This window comes from Grampus griseus, assembly GCF_964374135.1.
Source record: "Grampus griseus genome assembly, chromosome: 1".
Taxonomy (NCBI): domain Eukaryota; kingdom Metazoa; phylum Chordata; class Mammalia; order Artiodactyla; family Delphinidae; genus Grampus; species Grampus griseus.
The window spans coordinates 109,714,047-109,737,029 of record NC_139017.1 but is presented as its reverse complement, the minus strand read 5'-3'; the positions used below and the strand labels follow the sequence as shown (position 1 = coordinate 109,737,029).

The window sequence follows — 22,983 nt, the reverse complement described above, 5'->3', positions numbered from 1 at the left end:
CTAGCAGAAGATAAGCCAACTAAAATTTTGAAAAAAGAAAATGAATAATTCACAGAAAAAATATAAATGACAATTTTTTTTAGAAAACCAAATCATATTCAGAATCAGAATCAAAGTAATAGAAATGAATACAAGACAACAAAGCAATGCAAAAGACTGAGAGAGGTCATTTTTCACATGTAAGAACTCAGAGAGGTTATCTTCCATGTATTGTTTCATGAGAAGCTGCTTGGGGACTGGAGTGAAAAACAACAAATATGAAGATGTAGAATATATGAAATGGTGGGCTCATACCAAGAGTTCAAGGACAAGAAACCCAAAGTGAAGACAGAACAATGGACTTAGAGAACAACTGCTCCCAACTAGAACAAGAATTGGGTGAGTTCCAAAAAAACTGGTTTAAAAAAAAAGAAGACTCAACTTTACCTCAATTCAAAGAAAAAAAAAAGAGAGAAGAATAATTAGGTGATATTAATAATGCATAGGATGGAAGAGAAAAGCAGGTAGGTATTAAGGATTTGGTAAAGAGAAAATACACTTCTTTTAAGAAAGACAGAAAAATAAAAGGCTCTACTAAAAACAATAAAAAACCTAAATAAGAAAATTGTAGTCTAAAAATGAAGCACATTAATGTATGGTGTGGATTTTGAGCAACTGATGGAGCATGAGAAGTAGAATCCATTTTTTCTCAACACCAGGAACATTTCATTTTTGTGTGGTAGGCAGAATGACTCCTCAACAACGTCCATGCCCTAATCCTTGGAACCTGTGCACGTTACCTTACATAGCAAAAGGGACTTTACAATGTGATTAAGATTATGGAATCTGAGATGGGCAGATTATCCTGGATTATCCAGGTAGGCCCAATCAGATCATATGAGTCCTTAATAACAGACAACTTTTATGGGCTATGGTCAGAAAGAAATGTGATGAGGGAAGAAGGACCAGAGAAATGCAATGTTACCTGCTTTGAAAATGGAGGAAGGCGCCACGAGCCAGGGAATGTAGGTGACCTTTAGTAGCTGGAAAAGGCAGGGAAACAAATTTTCTCCTCTAGAGCCTCCAGAAGAAACCAGCCTTGCTGATACCTTGATTTTAATCCAGTGAGACTTCTGGAGGACTTCTGACTCCCAAAACTATAGATGTGTGTTGTTTTAGTAAGCTATTAAGCAACTGTGTTGTGTTGTGCTCAGCTTAGAGAAATTTGTTACAACAGCAGCTCTGCTCCTGGAGGTGCTGGCATCATGGTATTGACATGTGGCCCTGCAGGGGAAAGTATTTCATGCTCAAAGGAACAACTTTATTTTTGATTCTCAACCATTTCGAATCAACCTACATATAATGTAAAATAAGACTCGAGGGCTTCCCTGGTGGTGCAGTGGTTGAGAGTCCGCCTGCCAATGCAGGGGACATGGGTTTGTGCCCCGGTCCAGGAAGATCCCACATGCCGCGGAGAGGCTAGGCCCGCGAACCATGGCCACTGAGCCTGCGCGTCCAGTGCCTGTGCTCCGCAACGGGAGAGGCCACAACAGTGAGAGGCCCGCGTAACGCAAAAAAAAAAAAAAAAAAAAAAAAAAAGACTCGAGTATAGTTACAGAAGATAAACATTAATTATCCAAATGACAGAAATTAGAAGGCGAAACGTGTAATGGATAGAAAAGTGCCCTTATCTTACATGATGGGAATTTGGGGACATCCCTGAAAGTTCATGGGACAAGAAAAGGAGATTTAAGTATATAATTTGAAGTTACACAAAGGTACCAGTAGAAGAGCTAAAGACAGTGTTGTTAACTATCAAAAATTAAGATGAAAAGGGAGAAAACACAATGGAGTAGCATAAGAGAATATCTAAAGTTGAAAAACCAGCAAGTAGCAATATAAATGTTATAGAGTCACAAAATTTATTTCACACTCCACTTAGGGTCGCCCCTTTATTTTATCCCTTCTTAATCTGATCTCCCACCACCCTACCCCGCTTCTAGCCCCTACTCTCTGGCTAAGGCAAGAAACAGTTTTCATGTTATTCAATTTAAAACATAATCCAGTCTGATAAATCATGCAGTTCCTTCAGGAAATTCAGTCTGCCTGATTCTCCATCTGAGATACTGTAGCTGCAGGGAGGGAGCGGGAGGGCTTACCTTTGTGTCTTCATTGCATTAGAGGAAGGCAGTCCTGCCTCGTGCTGGACCTGGTGACCGGCCAGCATCTGTAGGTCTTTGGCATTGTGTGCCCTGCATTTTTCAGTTCAGTTCATTTGTGAATCTCCTCCACATGCCAGGCACAATGCTAGACTTGAGTCTACATCATCTGCTCATTCCTGGAAGACACCCCAGTCTGCTCTGGCCCCATCAAGGTCCCCCTCCTCTCAGCTCACAGCATGTTTTGTCCACAGGAGATATTCAGCTGCCCCCCTGCAGTGATTCTCAGGCACATTAGAATCACATGGATGTACTGTCATCTATTGTAAGATGACAACTGATATTTAGTTATTAATAATTAAACTACCAAAGATCCTTTTTGATTCAAGTAATCTCTTTGACAACATCCTCTCAATTACTTGCAGTCTAACACACTTTAAGTGGGCAAAAGAGGCGACGTGACAGCTCTGACCCCACAAACACCCAGGGGAGTGTGTCACATATGAGGTCATCACCATCATGGGTGTCATGGTAGAAATGTCCAGAGTTGCCGACATGCTTACTTGTTACAGCTCCTATGCTATCACAGTACTCTTGCATTACTCCTTACTTTCTTCATCTTGCCAGACAGCCTGTAAGTCCTGGCAGGTCAGGGCCAAGCCTTGTGTCTCTTTGGATCAATCTGGTAGCCCCTTCACTGAATGTATGTTGACTGATTGCCTGAATGTTGGCCTGAGAACACGCTGGGCACATTAGCCCAATAAGACTATAAACTGGATGAGCTAACATAAGCTGTCAATTTTGGTACACAAGCACAAAAATTAGATTTTACAACTATTTTCCTATATCAGCAGCATCGTAAGTGGAACAAGCATGGGCTTTAAAATAACACCTACCTGGAATAATATCTCAGCCCTACCATTTCCTGGTTGTGTAGAATCGAGCAAGTTACTTGGCCTCACTGGTCCTGTCTCCTCACTTATAAAATGGAGATTTAAGAATGCAAATAAAATTAAAATATTAAAAAAGGAAAGCCTCTAAAGCATCTAATGCATTTCCTGGTTCACATTAGGTGTACAGTTGGATGTTCATTCTCTTCCCCCTTGTCCCTTTCCCTCAAGGAGCAGTGGGAGCTGATATACCAGGGACATAGGAGAAGAGAAAAACCTCGGACATCAAAAAGGTGATTGCTGTCTGGTAACTAGCTGAAGAGCAATGTGGGTCCAGGAACTGGATTTTCTTTTTTGCCCCTGACATCTGCCCTACTACACTTGGGCCAATTGTAAGTGACTGTGAGGCCGAGATCAGCCTTGAGGCTGATCTTAGCCCAGCTCTTCCAGTCGGTCTACAAGCTTTGCTGGCCAGGCTCCCCGAGAAGACAAGCGCCGCTTTGTGCCTGTTCCTCCCATTTTTAGAAAGATGACTAATCTGCTCTCTGTCTGAGAGAGAAACTCCTTGTAAATTGTCATCCTTCCCCAGATCTATGACTGTGTTGCAGGAGCCTGCAAGGTTCACAGGTCCTGGCACTTCCTGAGGTGGCATCACCATGGGATTAAACTCCTGACCTGGAGTGGCTTTCTCCTGTGCATCTAGACAGAAGAGGGTCTTCACACCTGGAAGGAACACCTAGGGAATACTGGGGAAATGAGAAAAGCTAAAATCCACTCTGGCTAACCCTCCTTTTCCCTGAAAATTCCTCGTTATATGAAACATTAGCCAAAGGTTGTTGTTTTGTCTGGGTCACGGGGAAAATCGCGTTATTCTAGAAAGGAAAGGAAGTGGCGTTTCTTGGCAGCCAATTTTGAATTCTGCATTTTAAATCATTCAAAGAGCTTCTGCAGCTGGTGGAACATAGAAATTTATTTGAAGGGAGGAATGAGAAACTCATCAAAGAATTACAACTCCTTGCGGTAATTTTGATTATAAATAGGATAGATGCTATCTGTCTAGCATGGTTCCTTCATTCATTTATTTGTTCATTCAGAAATATTATTAGGCGTGTCTGTTGTGAGGCCCTGTGTTAAGTACTCATGACACAAAAATTATAAGACACAAAGATGGGAGACATATATGTGAACAAATACTTAAAATCACGTGAGACAGGTTCAATAAAAAATGCATAAGTAAAGCAGTGAGACCTGGGAGGAAGCACTGTGGAAAGGGGGAAGGAGTCAGGGAACGTCTCACAGATAAGACCTGGGCTTTGCTTTAAGGATGAGTAGGTCTCCTGGGATATCAGTGGGGAAGGGCATTCCAGGCAAAGGGAAGAGCAGGTGTTAAACCACATCATGTACACAGGGCACTGCAATTACTGTTCTGTAATACTGGCATCCCAGACAGCAATGGGAAAGTGATGGGACTTCCCTGGTGGCACAGTGGTTAAGAATCCACCTGCCAATGCAGGGGACATGGGTCTGATCCCTGGTCCAGGAGGATCCCACATGCTACAGAGCAACTAAGCTCGTGCGCCACAACTACTGAGCCTGCGTGCCACAACTACTTGAGCCTGTGTACCACAACTATTGAATCCCAAGCACCTAGAGCCCGTGCTCCGCAACAAGAGGAGCCACCGCAATAAGAAGCCCATGCACCGCAACGAAGAGCAGCCCCCACTCACCACAACTAGAGAAAGCCCGCACGCGGCAATGAAGACCCAATGCAGCCAATAAAATAAATAAATTTATTTTAAAAGTGAGGTTGGAGAGGTAATGCAGGCTGCCATCATGAGAGGCATGGAAGGCCATATTGAGAACTTTGGACCTTATCTTGTGGGTTCCTGAAAACGACTGAAGGATGTTAAGTAGAAGAGAAAGATGATGTGCCCTATGATGCATTTTAGAGCTTAGGCTGGAATCAGGTAAGGATGAAGAATAGATCCTAAGGGATGAGTATAAAGAGTGTTACAATAATCCAGTAAGGGGGGCAATCAAGGTCCCCCATAAAATGCAAAGAAGGGGATGAATTATGGCACTTGGTGACCATTGGATCAGAAAGTAAAGGACCCCCATGTTTCAGGCTTGAGAAGCAGATTTGTGCAGGGAGATCACAAGTGGGTGTGGCCATGGGGAATGTAATCAGAGATGTTCTCAGCTCATCAGAGAGGTCTAGATGGACTCATAGGTTTGGGAGTCATCCAGCATAGCTTGGGGGTGGTTGAATCCTTAGGCATAATGTGATTGTTTCAGGGGTAATGTGCAGGGCAGAAGTTACAGATGGATAGCTCAAGGCCAAGTATACCAGTAGATGTTTTTGGTTTGGCTTGTGTAATACTTTTAAATAGATAAATTTATTGGCAACATTTAAACATTGGGAGATATAACAAAGAAAGGAAATCTAAAATTCTGGCTTTTTTTAAAAATCAGAAGATCCGGCAACACTGGGACCACATTCTCACATAGCAGAAAATGGCCATAGTAGATCAGCCGCTGCCCATTTAAAAGGGGCATCCAGTTCACCACTGTCTCTCTGTCCTGATTCACTTACTTATATGGCCTGTTGGGCCCCAAGAAAGCCTGAGTTTGCAAAGGGAGGGCTAGACAACAATAACAAAGGGCCCTGCAGCAGCAGAATGATGCCTTCCCCCAAAGACATCCACATCCAAATCCCCGGAAGGTTGCACACCAGCAGACCTTAAAATAGGGAGAGTATTACTGACTACTCAAGTGGGCCCAATATAATCACAAAAATCTTTAAAAGTGGAAGCAGGAGACAGAAGAGGTCAGAGTGATGCAGTGTGAGAAGGACCCAGCCTCATGCCGCTGGCTGTGAAGATGCAGGAAGGGAAGAGCCCCTAAAAGTGGAAGAGGAAGGAAGGAGGAGGGTCAGAGAAGGAGATGTGACTACAGACGCATGGTCAGAGCAATGAAATGTGAGAAAGACTCCACCAGCCATTACTGGCTTTGAAGACGGAGAAGGGCCATGAGCCGCTAGAAGCTGGAAAAGGCAAGGAAATGGATCCTTCCCTAGAGTCTCCAGAAAGAAACGCAGCCCTGCTGAGACCCACATTGGACTTCTAACCTACAGAACGGTAAAATAATAAATTTGTTATTTCAAGACACTAAGTTTGAGGTTTCGACAGCCATAGAAAACTAAGAAGTGGCTGATAGAAAAGAAGTAGCAGGCAAAGAGTCTGAGAAAAAGGGATAGGAGAGAACCAGAGGGGGTGCAGTTAGGGAATCAAGAAATGACCCATTTTCAAGAAGGAGATACCATCAAATGACACCGAGATGTCAAGTCCAGTTCTGAAGGCAAAGGGTAAAATAGACCCATGATGTCCAAACTCAGGGGCACATCAGAATCACTCAGGGGCATTGTTAGAAATCCTAGTTCCTAGGGTCCACCCCAGGCCACTGGTCTAGACTCTGATGCGAGGCCAAGTTTAGTCATCACGGAATGAGACGAGCTGGTGTTTTACCAGATTAAATGAGTATTTCATTGTTGTTGACTTAACTCTTACTCTTAAGGCTCCATGTGGCCTTTAACAGAAGGAAACCTGTTTGAAATTTAATGGTACATTTTATTAAAGCTATTTATCTACATGATTTTTGTCCCTATGTGGTTAATAAACTCCATGCAGGTGGTAGATGCTTGCCAAATGTTTGCTGAATGGATAAATGAAAGAGATGGAGCCACTGGAGGACTCTGTTGTCTTCCAAAGCTAGCAGGATGAACAGAGAGCATTTACCTCTAAAGCCTCTATAAATTATTCATTTGTGCACGTTCACTTGTTATATGGATGAAGTCATAATTTTCGACTTAGATGCCTAGAATCCTCCACTATTGTTAGGTCAACAGAACAAGCCAGGATTAACCTTCAGAGGGGTTCCTGGATCAATGTGACAAGGCACTTTCTTTCATAGTCCCTTTCCTGAAATGGCCTTTGGTAATAGTACAATAACCCAAATACAAAGAAATTTATCCCTAACCTAATCCTAGAGGTGGCACAAATATTCCCAGTTCAACTCCTGAAGGGCTGACCTAGAAGACTGGCCTCTGAAAATGATTGGGCCGAGAGTGCCAGCCATGGGGGATGGTTGAGCCACAATGACCAGCCTCCACTTGGTGTAAGTCCAAAGGTCAAAATGTGACATCAGTGTAGGCCCCCGACGCCCTGGATGACAGAGACCTGACCTACTTTGACATCTGGGGCAATATACAAAGGCCAAGGAAAAAGAGCTTGTGCTGCAGCAGTTCCAATGCAGGAACAGAATTCCAGATGCTCTGCTAAAGGAAGGCTAGACTTCAAGCATAACTTTCAGGCAAAGGGAAGAGCTGTGAGCTGAGATTCAGTGGGTGGGGTCTGGGATTCTGAGGGACATCCTGCCTCCTAGGAAGAAGGGGGATCAGTCGGCTGTGCAGACAGTAATGAGTTGCTGGTGGAGAGTCTGACTACGTGCTTTCATGTCACTGATGAGTGTGACATCGTTGAAAGAGTTGGGACAGAAGCCAGGTTGCAGTGAGCTAAGAATATGTTTTTGAAAAGCTCAGATGAGATGGAAAAGTAGGTCAGGGTGCTAGAAAGAAATGCCATAAGGAAGGAAGATTTTTGTTCTGTTGTTATGTGCTTGGCTCTATTTATAGGATTAAGGGGACTTGAACATATACAATGTCTGAGGAAAGGAGAGGCTTAAAACACAGGAAGGAAAATGATAAAGGAACAAAGATGGATGTGAGGTAAAGAGATGGGACCATCAACACTAGTTACAGGTAGTGTTAGTTAATAGATATTTATTGAGCACTTACTATGTGCCAGGCACTGTCGTAAGTGCTGGAATGAACAACACAGACACAGATATAGTCCTTTCCTAGTGACATTAGGGTTTAGAAGAGAGGGTGTTTTCTTTCAGGCCTCTTTAGTTGGAAGTTCCAGTAACCCAACCTGCTTAAGAGAAAAAGAGAACTGACTAATTCATGTAACTGAAAAATATCCAGGCATGGCTGCCTCCAAAGACTCAACAAAATGTTGTCGGGCATCTCTCTCCCTCTCCCTCTCTCTCCCTCCCAGTCCCACTTTTCTCAAGCAGTCTGGACCCATGTAGTAGCAAATATGGTGCCCTCATCTCCATCATTACATGGCTCATGAGGTCAATGGTTTCAGTAAAATAAACTACATCTCAATGGCTCTGCCAAGAGTCTCTGGACTGACTCTGAGGGGCTCAGGTTTCAGTTATGTGCTCATTCTGACCTATTTCTGTGGCCAGAAAGTTGGTGTGTTTTGATTGGCTCCAAACTGGTCACATGTCCTCTCTGGAGCAGGAGTTGGGGTAGGGTCAACGCCAACTCAACCACATGGATTAAGAAAGGAAAAGGATCATTCCAAAAAGGCAATTGGGCTTCTTAGAAGAAGGGACGTGGTTGAAGCAAAAAGAACAAGAGTTCACTACAGAAGGAGTGCCCTTGAACAGAAGAACAGGCCTCCCATCTCTTCAGGCTGGAGGGGAAGAGGGAAGGATTGCTGCCAGGTGGACAACTTTGAAGATGCAGGGTGAGAATGGGAAGGTCGGTACCTAGCACACTGGTTTTCCTGGAAAAGTGAAGGCCAGTCCATGTTCAGAGAGGGTGGGGGTAGAGGTAAGTTAGGAGACTTGTGGGCAAGGGTTAAGGTTTGGAAGAGCAGCTGAGGGAAACAGGAGAAGGAGCTGGCCCGTGACAAAAGGATCGCTAATGGTTAGCAGATTTTGAAAACCATGAATTTGTCATGGCCCTAATCTGCACAGTTACACGATTTTCTCCACGGGCTCAGCCCTGAATAATGATAGCCATGGTCATCTGTGAAGAAATGCACAGCGAAGAGCCCAATCTTCCTACCCATTCTGGGACAATTTGGCCATCAGGCAGACACCCAGGAGCTGTATTCATACCAGGGCTCCTAAGCCCCCCGGGAGAAGGGGTGAAGATGGACAGAGAATGGGCCTGTAGGACACTGACTCTTGGTGCTACAACCTTCCCACACCTCAGGAAACCAGCCACCAAGGACAGGAAACTCACTAGGTGGCCTGAGAATACCCAGTACTTAGACCCTGGCTCCTTGGAGATGAAGAATGTGCAGGCTGCTCCTCTGGCTGGTACCTGGCAAACACTTCCCAGCCCCACCCTTGGTACTCTTCTCCACCTCTAAGCTGTTGAAGAATTAACTTTTTAAGCTCCCTCCGAATACCAGGCACTTTTAGTTTGATATCCCATTTAGCCCTCTCATCATACTGATAAGATGGATATTATCACTCTAATTTTACAGAAGAGTATATTGAAGCTCAAGATGCTGATAAACTTGCCCAAGGTGACACAGCTGGCAGCTCTCTCCTAGCACAGCCGGGAGAGGGTCTGGGGTGTGGAAGGCCATGTCTGTCTCAGTCATGTGCCTTCCTGTTTTCCATCACTGGGTATCCAAGAACACTGCTCCCTCCACTGGGACCCAAAGATTCCTAGAGGTCGTCGAATGTATTCTCAGGATCTGTGAGAATGTTTTCTGTCTTTAAAGACCCTGTACTTTGCTTGTGTTTCAGAGACTTTGGCCTGGAGAACTGTGCTCGCTTGTGGGGAGGTACTTCTGAGTCCTGAGCGGGTTGGGCAGGAGCTTGAGGGGCAAGTACTAAGCGTGTCCTGGTGTGGGTCGCAAAACACCGGGGCCACCCTGGCTGACCACAGCAGTATCTTTGCCAGGGATGTGTTAGAGAGGATGGTTGTGGCTTCCCAGCAAGTCAGGTGGAGGCATGCAGGCTGCCAAATGGAAAATGTCAAGGACAATAATGCTTACAGCAGAAAAAAACTTGACTGACCTTCAGGGGGCAAGGTGCTAAGTTTTAACACTCAAGGAGGCCCAGACTGTACTTCAGGGCAAGTGTCACCCACTCCCACTCTTGTTCCCAGGACTACGGGGACTTGGAAAAAGGACAGTTCGAAGATTAGCCCTGCACAGAACATTACATCTAAAAAGCACTTCCACTTAAAAAAATCTTTTACTCCTTCCAAAAGCCCCTCCAAGGAGGTGCTATTAAGCCCATCTTATAGGGGAAGAAACAGAAGTCAGTAGGGCAGGTCACACAGCAAGATAGTAGTGGGGCAGAAATCAGTCTCAGGGCCTTCCAGTCCAGGTCGGTTCCACTGAGCCCCCTTGAAGCACCTTTCCCGCCAGTGCCAGAAGAGATCAGTATGGAGGTCAGTTGCTGTCTCGAGTTATCTAGTTAATATAGTTTCATATCAATGTGCCATTTTCTCTTCCTGTAAACAGTCAGTGAATCAACAGATGTTTGACAAAGGAATATTCTTTGGTGGAAATTTGCAAAATGGGACAAAGGTCTTTAATACTTCACACTCAGTTGATGAGAAGTTTTCTCTGACTACCCACCAAGTAAGGCCCTCCCTTAAATAAAGTCAAATATGCCATTTGCTTTCATTGCCATGGTAAGCACAGGTAAGGCATATGGATTTTGGCTTTGGTAATAAAAAGGAAGAAATGGGACTTTGGAAAGCACTATGTGTTAAACAGTGAATGCCCTTCATTTGGTCCTTCTCACTATGCTTTGTTTTCTGGACTACGCCCCTCAGAACCATCCATACCTGTCTAAAGCAGAGACAGTGAACTGGCAGTACTCGGGCCAGAGCCACCTGGCTGATGGGATTTGACCTCCACGGTTTTTTCACAGTATTTTAAAAAATGTTTATCTGGTAACTACTATTTAACATTTGGTGAAGACCATTAAAAAAAAATCAGATTTCTGACCCAACACAAAAACCAACAAGCTGATAAGAAAATGGACAAAAGACTTGAACAGACATTTCTCCAAAGATATACAAATGGTCAACAAGCACATGAAAAAATGAACAATATAACTAATCATGAGGGAAATGAAAATCAAAACCACAGTGAGATACCACTTTATACCCATTAGGATGGCTATTACCATTAAGAAAGAAAAAAAGAAGGAAGGAAGGAAGGGAGAGAGGGAGGTAGGGAGGGAGGAAGGAAGATAACAAGTATTTGTAGGATGTGGAGAAACTGAACCCTTGTGCATTGCTGGGGGGAATGTAAAATGGGATAGACATTGAGGAAAATAACATAGCAATTCCTCAAAAAAAAATTAAAATAAAATTACCATACAATCCAGCAATTCCAATTCTGGGTATATACCGAAGATAACTGTAAACAAAGACTTGAACAGATATTTGTACACCCATGTTCATAGAGCTTTATTTACAATAGTTAAAAGGCAGAAGCAACCCAAATGTCCGAAGAGGGATGAATGGTTTAACAAAACATGGTATATTTATGCTATGATAGTATTCAGCCTTTAAAAGGAAGGAAATTCTGACACATGCTACAACATGGAAGAAACTTGAAGACATTATACTAAGAGAAATAAGCCATTCACAAAATGACAAATATGTTATGACTCCACCCATATGAGTTATCTATAGCAGTGAATTCACAGAGGTAGAAAGTAGAATGAATTTGCAACACTCTAGCAACTACTTACATAGCATTAACAGAGGCGTTGATGGTATCGTGGTTAGTGTAACTGCCTTCCATAGCATTTATATTGTATTTACAACTACTTACATTGCATTTGCATTGTATTAGGTATTATAAGAAATTTAGAGTTGCTTTAAAGTATACAAGAGGATTGTGTAGGCTATATGCAAATACTATGCCATTTCATATAAGGGATGAGTATCCTCAGATTTTGGAATCTGCAGGGGGTCTTAGAACCAATCCCTCACAGATACCAGGGACCACTGTATATATATAGGTCTCATCTCAGGCAGGACCCCATCATATTTTCTAAGCAGGGAAGACTCTTCTGCATGTGAATGTTTTTCCTGGGCCTGGTTGGTCAGGTGGAAGACCACTTATAGCACACAGTATATCTCAGCTGGGACCCAGGAAGCTTGGAGATTCACAAATCCCTCCAGCCAGGGCAAAAAACCCAGGAACACTGTTTTCAGTTCCACACGTAAGAATCTTGGAAATCACCACTCAGTGCTAACAAGTAAAAAGCTGAACAGACTGAAAAACAAGCATTGCTTCTTGGATTCATAAGAGAGGGAGAACACAGGGCAAACCACTGCCCCTAATATTGGAGAGACAGACAGGCAAATGCAGGGAGTCACAGCTTACCTGAGCAGAGATTCTTGAGCAGAAACTACTGTGGGAACAAGTGCCAGGGTAGGAAAACCTGAACTGTAATTAATCAATTAAAGAAGGCTCAATGTGGACAATTCTAAGAGTTAAAAACTACAGGGGACCCAGTCTTAGGGAGTGCCCCAAATTTTGTGAGTTTTACCTCCAAGAACTTGACCAGTTTCTCACAGCAAATATCTAAGAAAAATCCCCTCAGGCTTCCAGCAGGGGAGGGGGAAAAGGAGCCATTTTGAAATAGGTCAGAGCATCAAAACACAGCTGTTCTTAATAAGGCCTGCCCCCAGGGGAAACTAGTTAACCAGAGGTAATCTGCTGAGGTATTAGCAGAGCCTAACTGGCCCGGAAGGGAAATACCCAACTCCATCCCATCCTGTCCCACCTAAGCGGGAGAAAAATACTTGTGAAGTTCAAAGTCCAGAGGCAAGAGACTGAGTCCTAAAAATAGGACTATAGAACTGTCCATCTCTTCCCACACATCACTGCCACATTACTAAAGGCCTATATACAGAAGTTTCTTTTACCAGGTACATCATGTCCAGTTATCAAGAAAAAATTACAAGGTATACTACATAGAAAAAAAAAACAAACCTCACTTTTTTTAAGAGACAGATCACACATCAGAACCAGACATGTGTCCCAGAAGCTGAATAATGTCTTAGGGCTCCCCAAAATACTGAGCTGCTTTATTTACCTAACAAATATCAAAAGAAATTAGGATGCAACCTGTTTGCCTGCTAACATTGCTGGTGTTGGAATTATCACACCAAGAATTTAAAACAACTATGATTAATATGCTAAGGGATCTAGTGGATAAAGTAGACAGAATGAAAGAACAAATGGGCAATGTAAACAGAGATGAAAATCCTTAGAAAAAAAACAAAAAGAAAAGCTTGAGGTCAAAACCAGTAAAACAGAAATGGAGAATGCCTGTGATGGGCTTGTTAGTAGATTGGATACAGCTGAATAAAGAATCTCTGTGCTTGAGGATACAGCAGTAGAAACTTCCAAAAGTTAAAAAGAACAAATAAAAAAAACAGAAGTGAATATCCGAGGACTGTGGGACAACTACAGAAGGTGTAACATATGTGCAATAGGAATACCAGAAGAAGAAACTAAGAAAGAAACAGAAGAACTAATTGAAACAATAATGACTAAGAATTTCCCAAGTTAATGTCAGACACCAAACCACATATCCAGGAAACCCAGAGAACACCAAGCAGGATAAATGAAAACAAAAACAAAAACTAAAATAAAAACAAAAAAAAACCTCTCCACCTAGGCATATCATTTTCAAACAACACAAAATGAAAGAAAAATTCCTGAAAGAAGCTGGGGGTGGGGGAGGGATGGGGGGAAACACTTACTTATAGAGAAACAAAGATAAGAATTATATTCAACTTCTCAGAAATCATGCAAGAAAGAAGAGTGGGATGAAATATTGAAGATGTTGAAAGAAAAAACCTACCACATTAGAATGCTGTACCCTGCAAAATTGTCCTTCAAAACTGAAGCAGGAATAAAAATTTTCTCAGGCAAACAAAAATTGAAGGAATATGTTGCTAGTAGACCTGCCCTGCAAGAAATGTTTAAAAAAAAGTTCTTTAGAGAGAAGAAAAATGATATGGGTCAGGAACTCGGATCTACAAAAAGAAAGGAAGTGCATCAAAGAAGGAATAGTGAAGGTAAAATTTGTTTTTGTTTTTCTTTATCTTTATTCTTTTGACAAATGTTTGTTCAAAATAATAAAAGCAACAATGTATGTGATTAGGTATGCTTATCTATATATCTTTAATATGTGTGTGTGTATATATATGCTTATGTATGTTTATATATAAGTAAAATGAATGACAGAAATGACACAAGAAAAGGGAGGGAGAAATCAGGATTATTTTGTTATTATAAGGTACTTGCACAACCCAGGAATTAATACAGACCCAGACTTTACACCATTTGTGAGAATTAACTAAAAATACATCATAGACCTAAATGTAAAATGCAAAACTATAAAACTCCTATAAGATATCAGAGAAAGAAATCTAGATGACCTTGGGTAAAGTGATGACTTTTAGATACAAATCAAAAGCATCATCCATGAAAGAAATAATTAATAAGCTGGACTTCATTCAAATTAAAAACTTTGTTCTGCAGAAGACAATGTCAAGAGGCGGCGGAGTCAACATGGCGTACTAGGAGGACATGGAATTTGTGTCTCCTCACAACTAGGGTACCTACCAGACACCAGTGGGGGGGCATGGACACCTAAGGGGACAGGAGGAACCCCCAGCAACCAGCTTGTGGGATCTTGGTTCCCAGGCTAGAGGTCAGGCCTGAGCTCCTGTGGTGGGAGCTCTGAGTCCAAACTGCTGGACTAGCAGAGAACCTCAGACCCCAGGAAATATCAATTGGAGTGAGGCCTCCTGGAGGTCCTCATCTCAGCACCAAGACCCATCTCTATCCAACTGCCTGCAACTCCAGTGATGGACGTCTCAGGCCAAATAACCAGTAAGACAGGAATACAGCACCACCCAGCAAAAATAAAAAAAAATAAATAAATAAGAAATGACAAAAAAAAATTGTTACAGACAAAGGAGCAAGGTAAAAACCTACAAGACCAAATAAATGAAGATGAAATAAGCAACCTAACTTAAAGAGAATTCAGAATAATGATACTGAAGATGATCCAAAATCTCAGGAACAGAATGGAGAAAACATGAGAAACTTTAACAAGGATCTAAAAGAACTAAAGAGCAAACAAACACTGATGAATAACACAATTACTGAAATTTAAAAAAATTCTAGAAGGAATCAATAACACAATAACTGAGGCAGAAGAACGGATCAGTGAGCTGGAGGATAAAATGGTGGAAATAACTTCCAGAGAGCAAAATAAAGAACAAAGAATGAAAAGAATTGAGGACAGTCTCTGAGACCTCTGGGACAACATTAAATGCACCAACATTCGAATTATAGGGGTCCCAGAAAAAGAAGAAAAAGAGAAAGGGTCTGAAAAAATATTTGAAGAGATTATAGTCAAAAACTTCCCTAATATGGGAAAGGAAATAGTCAATCAAGACCAGGAAGCACAGAGAGTACCACACAGGATACACCCAAAGAGAAACATGCCGAGACACATATTAGTCAAACTATCAAAAATTAAATACAAAGAAAAAATATTAAAAGCAGCAAAGGAAGAGCAACACTTAATATACAAGGGAATCCCCATAAGGTTAACAGCTGATCTTTCAGCAGAAACTCTGCAAGCCAGAAGGGAGTGGCAGGACATATTTAAAGTGATGAAAGGGAAAAACTTACAACCAACACTACTCTACCCAGCAAGGATCTCATTCAGATTCGACGGAGAAATCAAAACCTTTACAAACAAGCAAAAGTTAAGAGAATTCAGCACCACCGAAATAGCTCTACAACAAATGCTAAAGGAACTTCTTTAGGCAGGAAACACAAGAAAAGGAAAAGACCTATAAAAACAAACCCAAAAGAAACAAGAAAATGGTAATAGGAACATACAAATCGACAATTACCTCAAATGTAAATGGATTAAATGCTCCTACAAAAAGACATAAACTGGTGGAATGGATACAGAAACAAGACCTGTACATATGCTGTCCATAAGAGACTCACTTCAGACGTAGGGACACATACAGACTGAAAGTGAGGGGATGGAAAAAGATACTCCATGCAAATAGAAATCAGAATAAAGCTGGAGTAGCAATTCTCATATCAGACGAAATAGAGTTTAAAATAAAGACTATTACAAGAGACAAAGAAGGACACTACATAATGATTAAGGGATCAATCCAAGAGAAGATTTAACAATTGTAAATATTTATGCACCCAACATAGGAGCACCTCAATACATAAGGCAAATGCTAACAGCCATAAAAGGGGAAAACGACAGTAACACAATAATAGTAGGGGACATTAAGAGCCCACTTTCACCAATGGACAGATCATCCAAAATGAAAATAAAAAAGGAAACACAAGCTTTAAACGACACATTAAACAAGATGGACTTAATTAATATTTATAGGACAGTCCATCCAAAAACAACAGAATACATTTTCTTCTCAAGTGCTCATGGAACATTCTCCAGGATAGATCATATCTTGGGTCACAAATCAAGCCTTGGTAAATTTAAGAAAATGGAAATTATATCAAGTATCTTTTCTGACCACAGTGCTATGAGACTAGATATCAATTACAAGAAAAAAAAAATACAAACACATGGAGGCTAAGCAATATGCGACTAAATAACCAAAAGATCACTGAAGAAATCAAAGAGGAAATCCCAAAATACCTAGAAACAAATGACAATGAAATCATGATGACCCAAATCCTATGGGATGCAGCAAAAGCAGTTTGAAGAGGGATGTTTATAGCAATATAATCCTACCTCAAGAAACAAGAAATATCTGAAATAAACAACCTAACCTTACACTTAAAGCAACTAGAGAAAGAAGAACAAAAACACACCAAAGTTAGCAGAAGGAAAGAAATCATAAAGATCAGATCAGAAATAAATGAAAAACAAATGAAAGAAATAATAGCAAAGATCAATAAAACTAAAAGCTGGTTCTTTGAGAAGATAAACAAAATTAATAAACCACTAGCCAGACTCATAAAGAAAAAAAGGGAGAAGACTCAAATCAACAGAATTAGAAATGAAAAAGAAGTAACAACTGACACAGCAGACATATAAAGGATCATAAGAGATTACTACAAGCAACTATATGCCACTAAAATGGACAACCTGGAAGAAACAGACAAATTCTTAGAAAAGCACAACCTTCCAAGACTGAACCAGGAAGAAATGGAAAATATAAACAGACCAATCACAAGTACTAAAATTGAAACTGTGATTAAAAATCTTCCAACAAACAAACGCCCAGGACCAGATGGCTTCACAGGCGAATTCTATCAAACATTTACAGAAGAGCTAACACCTATCCTTCTCAAACTCTTCCAAAATATAGCAGAGGGAGGAACACTTCCAAACTCATTCTACGAGGCCACCATCACCCTGATACCAAAACCAGACAAAGATGTCACAAAAAAGAAAACTACAGGCCAATATCACTGATGAACATAGATGTAAAAATCCTCAATAAAGTACCAGCAAACAGAATCCAACAGCACATTAAAAGGATCATACACCATGATCAAGTGGGGTTTATCCCAGGAATTCAAGGATTCTTCAACATATGCAAATCAATCAATGTGATCCACCATATTAACAAATTTAAGGGTTAAAACCATATGATCATCTGAATAGATGCAAAAATGCTTTTGACAAAATTTAACACCGATTTATGATAAAAACTCTCCAGAAAGTGGGCCTAGAGGGAACCAACATCAACATAATAAAGGCCATACATGAAAAACTCACAGCCAACATCGCTCTCAGTGGTGAAAAAGTGAAATGATTTCCTCTAAGATCAGGAACAAGACAAGGTTGCCCACTCTCACCACTACTATTCAACATTGTTTTGGAAGTTTTAGCCATGGCCATCAGAGAAGAAAAAGAAATAAAAGGAATCCAAATCAGAAAAGAAGAAGTAAAACTGTCAGTGCTTGCAGAAGACATGATACTGTACATAGAGAATCCTAAAGATGCTACCAGAAACCTACTAGAGCTAACCAATAAATTTGGTAGAGTAGGAGTATACAAAATTAATGCACATCTACTACCCAAAGCAATCTACAGATTCAATGAAATCCCTATCAAACTACCACTGGCATTTTTCACAGAACTAGAACAAAAAATTTCACAATTTGTATGGAAACACAAAAGACCCTGAATAGCCAAAGCAACCTTGAGAACAAAAAACGGAGCTGGAGGAATCAGGCTTCCTGACTTCAGACTATACTACAAAGCTACAGTAATTAAGACAGTATGGTACTGGCACAAAAACAGAAATATAGATCAATGGAACAGGATAGAAAGCCCAGAGATAAACCCACGCACATATGGTCACCTTACCTTTGACAAAGGAGGCAGGAATGTACAGTGGAGAAAGGACAGCCTCTTCAATAAGTGGTGCTGGGAAAACTGGACAGCTACATGTAAAAGTATGAGAGTAGATCACTCCCTAACACCATACACAAAAATAAGCTCAAAATGGATTAAAGACCTAAATGTAAGGCCAGAAACTATCAAACTCTTAGAGGAAAACATAGGCAGGACACTCTATGACATAAATCACAGCAAGGTCCTTTTTGACCCACCTCCTAGAGAAATGGAAATAAAAACAAAAGTAAACAAATGGGACCTAATGAAACTTCAAAGCTTTTGTGCAGCAAAGGAAACCATAAAGAAGACCAAAAGACAACCCTCAGAATGGGAGAAAATATTTGCAAATGAAGCAACTGACAAAGGATTAATCTCTAAAATATACAAGCAGCTCATGCAGCTCAATATCGAATAAACAAACAACCCAATCCAAAAATGGGCAGAAGACCTAAATAGACATTTCTCCAAAGAAGATATACAGATTGCCAACAAACACATGAAAGAATGCTCAACATCACTAATCATTAGAGAAATGCAAATCAAAACTACAATGAGATATCATCTCACACCAGTCAGAATGGCCATCATCAAAAAATCTACAAACAATAAATGCTGGAGAGAGTGTGGAGAAAAGGGAACCCTCTTACACTGTTGGTGGGAATGTAAATTGATACAGCGTCTATGGAGAACAGTATGGAGGTTCCTTAAAAAACTACAAATAGAACTACCATATGACCCAGCAATCCCACTACTGGGCATATACCCTGAGAAAACCATAATTCAAAAAGAGTCATGTACCAAAATGTTCATTGCAGCTCTATTTACAATAGCCCAGAGATGGAAACAACCTAAGTGTCCATCATCGGATGAATGGATAAAGAAGATGTGGCACATATATACAATGGAATATTACTCAGCCATAAAAAGAAACGAAATTGAGCTATTTGTAATGAGGTGGATAGACCTAGAGTCTGTCATACAGAGTGAAGTAAGTCAGAAAGAGAGAGACAAATACCGTATGCTAACACATATATATGGAATTTAAGAAAAAAAAATGTCATGAAAAACCTAGGGGTGAAACAGGAATAAAGACACAGACTTACTAGAGAATGGACTTGAGGCTACGGGGAGGGGGAAGGGTAAACGGTGACAAAGCAAGAGAGAGGCATGGACATATATACACTACCAAACGTAAGGTAGATAACCAGTGGGAAGCAGCCACATAGCACAGGGAGATCAGCTTGGTGCTTTGTGACCGCCTGGAGGGGTGGGATAGGGAGTGTGGGAGGGAGGGAGACGCAAGCGGGAAGAGATATGGGAACATATGTATATATATAACTGATTCATTTTGTTGTGAAGCTGAAACTAACATACCATTGTAAAGCAATTATACTCCAATAAAGATGTTAAAATTAAAAAAAAACAAACAACAACAACAAAAAAAACAAAATTAATGCACAGAAATCTTTTGCATTCCTATACACTAATGATGAAAAATCTGAAAGAGAAGTTAAGGAAACACTCCCACTACCACTGCAACAAAAAAGAATAAAATACCTAGGAATAAACCTACCTAAGGAGACAAAAGACCTGTATGCAGAAAACTATAAGACACTGATGAAAGAAATTAAAGATGATACAAACAGATGGAGAGATATACTATGTTCTTGGATTGGAAGAATCAACATTGTGAAAATGACTATACTACCCAAAGCAATCTACTGATTCAATGCAATCCCTATCAAACCACCACTGGCATTTTTCACAGAACTAGAACAAAAAATTTCACAATTTGTATTGAAACACAAAAGACCCTGAATAGCCAAAGCAACCTTCAGGAAGAAAAACGGAGCTGGAGGAATCAGGCTCCCTGACTTCAGACTATACTACAAAGCTACAGTAATCAAGGCAGTATGGTACTGGAACAAAAACAGAAATATAGATCAATGGAACAGGATAGAAAGCTCAGACATAAACCCACGCACCTATGGTCACCTTATCTTTGATAAAGGAGGCAAGAGTATATAATGGAGAAAAGACAGCCTCATCAATAAGTGGTACTAGGAAAACTGGACAGCTACATGTAAAAAATGAAATAGAACACTCCCTAAAACCATACACAAAAATAAACTCAATATGGATTAAAGACCTAACAAGGCCAGACACTATCAAACTCTTAGAGGAAAACATAGGCAGAACACCCTTTGACATAAATCACAGCAAGATCCTTTTTGACCCACCTCCTAGAGAAATGGAAATAAAAACAAAAATAAACAAATGGGACCTAATGCAACTTCAAAGCTTTTGCACAGCAAAGGAAACCATAAAAAAGACAGACAACTCTCAGAATGGGAGAAAATATTTGCAAACGAAGCAACTGAGAAAGGATTAATCTTCAAAATATACAAGCAGCTCATGCAGCTCAATATCAAAAAAACAAACAACCCAATCCAAAAATGGGCAGAAGACCTAAATAGATGTTTCTCCAAAGAAGATATACAGATTGCCAACAAACACATGAAAGAATGCTCAACATCACTAATCATTAGAGATATGCAGATCAAAACCACAATGAGGTATCACCTCACACCAGTCAGAATGGCCATCATCAAAAAATCTACAAACAATAAATGCTGGAGAGGGTGTGGAGAAAAAGGAACCCTCTTTCACTGTTGGTAGGAATGTAAATTGGTATAGCCACTATGGAGAACAGTATGGAGGTTCCTTGAAAAACTAAAAATAGAACTACCATAAGGCCCAGCAAATCCACTACTCGGCATATACTCTGAGAAAACCATAATTCAGAAAAATTCAAGCACCACAATGTTCACTGCAGCTCTATTTACAATAGCCAGTACATGGAAGCAACCTAAGTGTCCATCAACAGTTGAATGGATAAAGATGTGGCACATATATACAATGGAATATTACTCAGCCATAAAAAGAAACGAAATTGAGTTATTTGTAGTGAGGTAGATGGACCTAGAGTCTTTCATACAGAGTGAAGTAAGTCAGAACAAGAAAAACAAATACTGTATGTGAACACATATATATGGAATCTAAAAAAAAAAAAAAATGGTTCTGATGAACCTAGGGGCAGGACAGGAATAAAGACATAGACCAAGAGAATGGACTTGAGTACATGGGGAGGTGGAATGGTAAGCTGGGACGAGGTGAAAGCATAGCATTGACATATGTACACTATCAAATGTAAAATAGATAGCTAGTGGGAAGCAGCTACATAGCACAGGGAGATCAGCTCGGTGCTTTGTGACTACCTAGATGGGTGGGATAGGGAGGGTGGGAGGGAGATGCAAGAGAGAGGGGATATGGGGATATACGTATGCTTATAGCTGATTCACTTTGTTATACAGCAGAAAATAACTCAACACTGTAAAGCAATTATATTCCAATAAAGATGTTTTAAAAAAAAAAGACAATGTCAAGAGAATGAGAAGACAACCCAGAGACTGGGAGAATGTCTTGCAAAAGACACATCTGATAAAGGATGTTATCCAAAATATACAAAGAACTCTTAAAACCCAACAATAAGGAAATGAACAAACCAATAAAAAATGGGCCAAAGACCTAATGAGACTCACCAAATAAGATATACAGATGGCAAATAAACATATGAAGTCTTTGTCACGTCTACTGCAAGAATGAAGACCATTCTCAGCAATCAGGCTGTCCACATTCTCGAAAATATTGACATTACTCTGAAAGAACACACAGTTATTATGAAGGGCCCCTGAGGAATCCTGAAGAAGGATTTCAGTCACATCAAAGTAGAACTCAGTTTCCTTGGAAAGAAAAGAAGAGGCTCCAGGCTGACAAATGTTGGGGAAATAGAAAGGGACTGGTACCTCTAGCACTATCTGTAGTCACGTACAGTGCATGACCAAGAGTGTCACCCTGGGCTTCCATCACAAGATGAGGCTGTGTATGCTCACTTCCCCATCAATGCCATTATTCAGAAGAATGTGCCTCTTTTTGAAATCCAAAATTTCTTGGGTGAAAAATAGATCCACAAAGGTTGGATGAGGCCAGGAGTTGCTTGCTCCGTATCTCAAGCCCAGAAAGATGCGTTAATTCTTGAAGGAAACAGCAGTGGACTTAAATCAAATTTAGCTGCTTTTTTTCAGCAGGCCACAACAGTTAAAAACAAGGATATCAGAAAATTTCTGGGTAGTATCTACGTCTCTGAAAAAGGAACAGTTCAGCAGCCTGCTGAAAAAGTTTTAAGATGTCCAGCTACCGAAACAAGATGCTGAATGATTCCCAAGACATATTTTAAAGATATGATACTTTAAAGATACAGTAAAAGCCCTGTATTGAAAAGAAAAGATATTCCACATCACATGTCATCAGGGAAATGCAAATTAAAACCACAGTGAGAGGTCTTCCCTGGTGGTGCAGTGGTTGAGAGTCGCCTGCCGATGCAGGGAACACGGGTTCGTGCCCCGGTCCGGGAGGATCCCACATACCGCGGAGCGGCTGGGCCCGTGAGCCATGGCCGCTGAGCCTGAGTATCTGGAGCCTGTGCTCCGCAACGGGAGAGGCCACAACAGTGAGAGGCTCGTGTACTGCAAAAAACAAAACGAACAAAAAAAAAAACACAGTGAGATTCCACTACACACCCAGTAAAATAGCCAAAATCCACAACGCTGGCAAATGCT

General features: G+C 40.8%; 1 pseudogene across 1 annotated transcript; it reads left to right on the top strand.

Moving 5' to 3' along the window:
* The first annotated feature begins 21,966 nt into the window (after positions 1-21,966).
* LOC309829321 (large ribosomal subunit protein uL6-like) lies at positions 21,967-22,578 on the top strand (annotated as a pseudogene). Its single transcript has one exon. The product of its transcript is annotated as a large ribosomal subunit protein uL6-like (transcript).
* The last annotated feature ends 405 nt before the right edge of the window (positions 22,579-22,983 follow it).